Consider the following 6,000-nt stretch of genomic DNA (forward strand, 5'->3'; position numbering starts at 1 on the left):
CATCATTATTAGTTCCTCCTCTGTCTTCGTTTTGTACTGTAGGTGTTTTGGTTGTTTCAGACTGTTCTTAATTCGTCCTGCTGCTGAGGTTTTTGTGTAGTCTTCAGTGTGATGGTGTGTTTAATCTAGACCTAGCATGAGGGCTCTTTAGTGTAAACCTCAGTGTCCTCTAGGCGTTGTAGTGAAGGCCGTTGGTTGAAGGCCTCTGCTAAGCATCCTTGGATCAATACAATCACATTTGCTTTGGAGAGAAGCTGACCCTGGGGAGCGCTTCTCTGTTGGAATCTGAATGTACTAAATGATCGTGGCTTTAAACCTCAATAAGGTCAACCTTTTTTTTGCAGCTCACAGAGCGTGTGTGTGTGTGTGTGTGTGTGTGTGTGTGAAAGAGAGAGAGAAAGAGTATGTGCATATGTATGTGCGCACGCGTGTTTGTACGTGCGCATGTGCATGTGTTAATTAGCCTATGGCCCAGGGGAATGAGTAGGATTTTGGTTCATAATAAACTTTGCCCTTCAAGAAACTCTGAAGTTTAGGACAACAAACAGAGGGATCAAAAGTCAGCAGTACTGGGACCACCAGGTTGTGGGGTTAAATCCCAGGGCACTTAGCCTGATATCTTTTCACATTTTTTATTCAAATTTGGGATTGCACGGCAGTTTGTTTCTTTATGTTGTTGTTTGCTTGCTTCCTGTTCCTCTGAGTGTGTCTTCATCCTTCATTTCCCTTTGCAGCACCAATATCAAGAGCCAGAGCCCAAAAAATTGATATACATGCACATTTACTATATTTTGGATCTGTGAAAACAATATTTATGTCTGCATAGTTAACTATATTCCACACTAAACTATGTTTAATATGTATTTACTGCACAGTTGTCATGTATCGTCTGTGCAAAATATGAGCATGCACGCTGGCTATATTAAATCATTTTTACATGCTGTAAAATGTGTTCTGTATATTTATACAGTATTTCAAACACTGTACTCCTAATGGAATAACAAAGACGAGAAGCTTGCCTGAAATAGTTTTTTTGAGAATGATATGCTGTTCAAAATAATTGTGATTTATGAAACACGCCACCTTTCATCAAAGTCAGTGACTGCTGAAGGTCGATGACTCTCAGATCCTCTCAGATCCTTTCGCTGTGTGTTGCAGTAAATTCAGAGAGGGGTGAAAAGGTCAAAGGGTAACATTTGGTAACAGGAAGTTGAATCCAAAAGGGGGCTGAGATGCTTCATATTTCTGTAATAGAGTCTCAGGCATGTTTACTGTACGTAATGCATTGCCTTTCTCTGATCTTGCACCAGCATTTTGTCTTAAGTTCCTCTGTGTTTATAAAAAATGGACAAATACTGTATCCTCAACACGCACATACGCACGCACACACAGATATGCACACACAGGCACACGCGCACACACACACACACACACACACGCACACAAACACACGCACACTCAGACACACACACATGTGCGCGCACACACACACACGCACACAAATGCACACACGCGGACACACACACATTAGGCCTTAGAACTGAGCTTCCACAGCCCTCTATGAAAGGTACCAGTGCTTTTCTTTTACCTAACATCTCATCCATCAGGGAATCAAAACTGCATTTCCTTCTCTCATGCAGATAAAACACTATTCAACTGCATCTGTCAGTTACTGTGGATTTAATCTCGCATTGTTCAGCGAGAGAAAATCCCGAGCCGTTCTTTAAAACAGCCCTTGTTTGAAGCATGGCAGTGTTCAGGTTCCTGTTTAACCATCCATTTGGGGTCAGAGAGATTATTATCATATGCCATCCTTTCACAACTGCGGTATTTGTTATTGGCAATATGTTCTACTTCAACAGAGAAAAGGCTGGGAACCATAAAAGGAGCCTGAGGTTTGTTGTTCGCAATGATTATCTGTGTAATAGATCAAGATAAGGTCTTATTTTAAAGCTGGGCTGTTCTCCTTTCAGTTTCTTAGAGTGCCTTGCCACATGAAGTCTGTGGTTGGCTGACTTTCTGTTTGAGAGTAAAGAAATCATCCCCCCCACCCCACATACACATAAACACCAACTCAGGAAATCGGTAGGTTCAAGTTCAGGGCCAACCCTCATCTCAGCAAGTATCTTCTTCAACTGTATCACTGCAACAAAGACGCTGTTAATGTACATCGCAGTGCATGTACAGAATGTCCCCTGTAGAAATGAACATGATCAGTTGTGCTCAGACATGGAGAAAATAATGGTTTCTGCTTGAGTCCCCCGCTCCTCCCCACACCATACCATCCTCCTGGTATCATGTTCTTTCTGGCGGACTTGTGGAACTCCCACAGGGTGGAATTAAATGAATGCTCTGAGATATTCGCTAATCAGGAATGGCTCTTGTGACACAGAGAGGCTTTTTATCATTACACAGTATCAGCTGAGAAATTAGTTTGACTTCCTGTCATGTGCTAATCGCAAATCGTGGGGATTATCATGCAGTTTCTTTTCTTTAACATCTTACATTTGTTATGGGAAGGTTTTTTTTACAAATATTATCTTGATCACAGACAAAATAGTGTCTACTCTTCATAATAAAACATATGATAAATCTGTTGAACAATATTGACAGTTATCGTCATGAAAGCTGCCAATGAATATCAGTGCAACGCTTAGGGAACAGACCAGATGATATCTTTCGGAGAAATTGAACATTTTTGTAAGTTGAATGCCCAGCAAAAAGACATGTTGTGGGTAAGTACACCTGCATTGCTTTTTTCTGAGAGTCCGTCTCCATCTGTAACTCCCAACAGCCCCGGCAGGGGCTTTGATCAGTAAGTGTGAAACCTCAGAGATGAAAAGTGTATTTCAGAGACAGGCGAAAAAGCCTTTTAAAACCAACTCCACGGAAGGAGCCTCTAAAATATACATCAGAAGTATGTCTGGTCTCGGGCTTCCAGGGAGTGTCCGCAAAATGGGGGTAAGAGAGAGAGAGGAAGAAAAGAGAAAGAGGCGATTGGTCATCGGAAGACACTTCCCATTTTTACTCGAAAGAAAATTAATGAAAATAAATTTGAAAAGTCCATGGTACGTCACGCCAAAGCTGGAGATTGCTGTAAATTGTGGAACAATGAGCATGTAATTAATCAAGGTTGTCTTAATCCTCAGACAGGGATTCCCTGCATCAAAGGTCTTGTGTGTTACATACAATCTGTGTCTTTATATAAATACTGTAAGTGCTTGTTGATCAGCGTGGAGTCGTTGTTGAACCGTAACTGAATTATAGAAAGGAATTCCATGATCCCTGACACATGCAGTATGACTATGTGAACCTGTCTGGTGAACTGATATACTGGACCCAAGAGAATTACCAATGGTCATCTCTGAGTGAGGAACTGGAGACAGTCTCAACCCAGTGGGCTCCTGCTTGTTTTGACAGCTGTGTGTGTGTGTGTGTGTGTGTGTGTGTGTGTGTGTGCGCGTGCATGTGTGTGTGTCAGAGCATGTGCGTGTGTGTGTGTCTGTCTGAATGTGTGTGTGTCAGAGCATGAGTGTGTGTGTGTGTCTGTCTGAATGTGTGTGTGTCAGAGCATGAGTGTGTGTGCCTTAGTTTGTGTGTGTGTGTGTGTGTTATTTTCCTTCTTACCGAGTGGTTTTGACTCATGGTACTTTACCGCGGCATCTCACTGTGTCCACCCCCGCCCTCCCTCACACACACACACACACACACACACACACACACTCTCTGACACACACACAGTATGGCTGTTAATGAGCACGGCGGCCTGACGTGTGCGCTGTTTAAACTGTAATGAGTTCCTCACACGTTAAACAGCAGCTCCAGCCCCAGCCTGGAGAATGAGTCATCAGTCCCCTGGTGGGGAATCCAGAGGTCGGTGGTGCAGACGGAGCCAGAATGGAGAACAGCAAATAAATTCAGGGTTAAGCGCATCCCAGTTACCGCGCGAAGCACGCCGCTCGGCTTCGAAGAACCGTGAAACCCAGCCTCTTATTGTTTATCTGTGTGTGAGTGTGTATGTATTGCGTTATCTTTTACGGCATTTTCTCTATTTTTATGGTATTTGTTTTCACTGTTTGGAGCACATCATGCTGTAAGCTCAAAAAGTGCTATACAAATAAAGTATAAAGTATTATTATATTGTGTGAGTGCTCACGTGTGCATGTGAGTGTGTGTGTGTGTGTGTGTGTGTGTGTGCACATGTGTACATGTATGTTTGCAGTAGGAACCCTTTCATTGCCCCACGCCTGCGGCTAGGGTGGACTGAACTCCCTGTGTGTACACATGCCATCAGCATTGTTTGGGCAGCTTGCCTGAGTGTTCAGTGGAGATGGCAGACTGAAAGAGACAAGCCTCTGTCACAACATGGCAGAGGCAGTGCTCACACAATGGCAACATAAGCTAACCACAAGAGAGATGTACAGTATGTTGACTTTAGAGACCAAGCAACTCTGCCCAGCTACTCTGCAAGGAATAAGCTTGCAGTGGGATAATTTCAATGTGGTGAGACAGAATGGTCAAAGTTAAACATGCGGAGCTGAATATCTATTTAGTTTACACAATGTCTGGTATTATTCTCACCTCAAAAAACGGGCATAAACAAAGGGGCATGTATCGTATAACAGTGTAATTGCTGAAAGTCTAACCCATATTTGGCGCTAATTATTGTATGGCACTGGGGAGCAACCATAGAATGTATCCTCATTACTTCGGGAGAGGTCCCTCAACCGACTTAATGGGCCTGAAATTACGATTTTCACACAAGATGGAGGCAGCAGTGCGACAGTGTTCCGGTGGAAATGCCGATAATACAAAGGGGGGCAGTGATTGATCCCCGGGAGCAGTGGTGCTTCACACCGGCGCAGAGCGTTCATCCTTGCAGTACATCAGTGGTAAAAGTACATCACGTGTAAAGTCTGAGCTATGTATAATTCAGTTATCGCTAATCAGCGAATCCCCAGGTAGCATTTGATTATAATGCCTGCGAGCCAAACACAAAGCCTTCAGCCTTTACTTGCGATGTTGTTATTTTAGCAGCAGGTACTGTGGGTTTAAAGTCTGTTCTGCTGTGATGGATAATCCCTCTTCATCTCAATCAGTCACACTGAGATCACTGCCCAAGGTTGAGAGAGGGAGAGAGAGCCGGAGAAAGAGAGAGTGAGGGAGAGGAAGAAAGAAAGAATGAAGGAGAGACAGAGGGAGAGAGAGTGAGAATGCATTTAAGCAGTATTGTCATGCATCCAACAACATGCTCAGGGTCTGTTCCTCATTTTAGTCCAATTATACGGCTTTTTATGGGGTAGGGGACAGCAAAGATTTCGGTACTGATTAAAATTCACTCCACCACCTCAGTGTGAAACAGAGGAGGAGAGAGAGAGAGAGAGAGAGAGAGCAAGATAGGGACAGAGAGAGAGATCCAGATGCACGGAAATGAGAACAGTGACAGATATAACCTCTAGCCCTTAACACCAAAGACAGAAGTCCTCTCACACAAGGCAATTAACTGTAATTCACATTGTCACTTTAAGAATGATCACATGACCGTCAGAACTAATACAGAAGTGCAGTATGGGCAGGCTCTAATATTGTAGCAACTGGCTAAATTGTATTATAAGTTCATAACCAATAAGCAAGCCACAAGCTAAATCTCCTCTGTCTATGAATAATGGCTCATGCTATTTTGGAGTTTGTACCCTGTTCAGTTCACTGGTCAGTCCATAACACTGCTGTTAACTACTCTTCCAAATATGCACGCGCATTTCATTTTCGCTCAACACTACACGGCAGATAAAAATAAAGCCAACCATTGTGGACAGTTAAGGGATTTTCATGGAAAATTCAAATAAAAGCGATATCCCTCTCTTCTTTTCGAAGCAGAGGCAGCTGTTGTCTATATTTATGTCTTTTTTTCCCTGTGTGTGGTTTGGTAAATGTCTTCCGCAGCTGATAAAAGGGGGTGACAGAAGCTCAGTGTTGGGGTTGTTTTCCACTGTGGCTGTG

The sequence above is a fragment of the Conger conger genome, chromosome 18 (genome assembly GCF_963514075.1).
Source record: "Conger conger chromosome 18, fConCon1.1, whole genome shotgun sequence".
In the NCBI taxonomy this organism is placed as follows: Eukaryota; Metazoa; Chordata; class Actinopteri; order Anguilliformes; family Congridae; genus Conger; species Conger conger.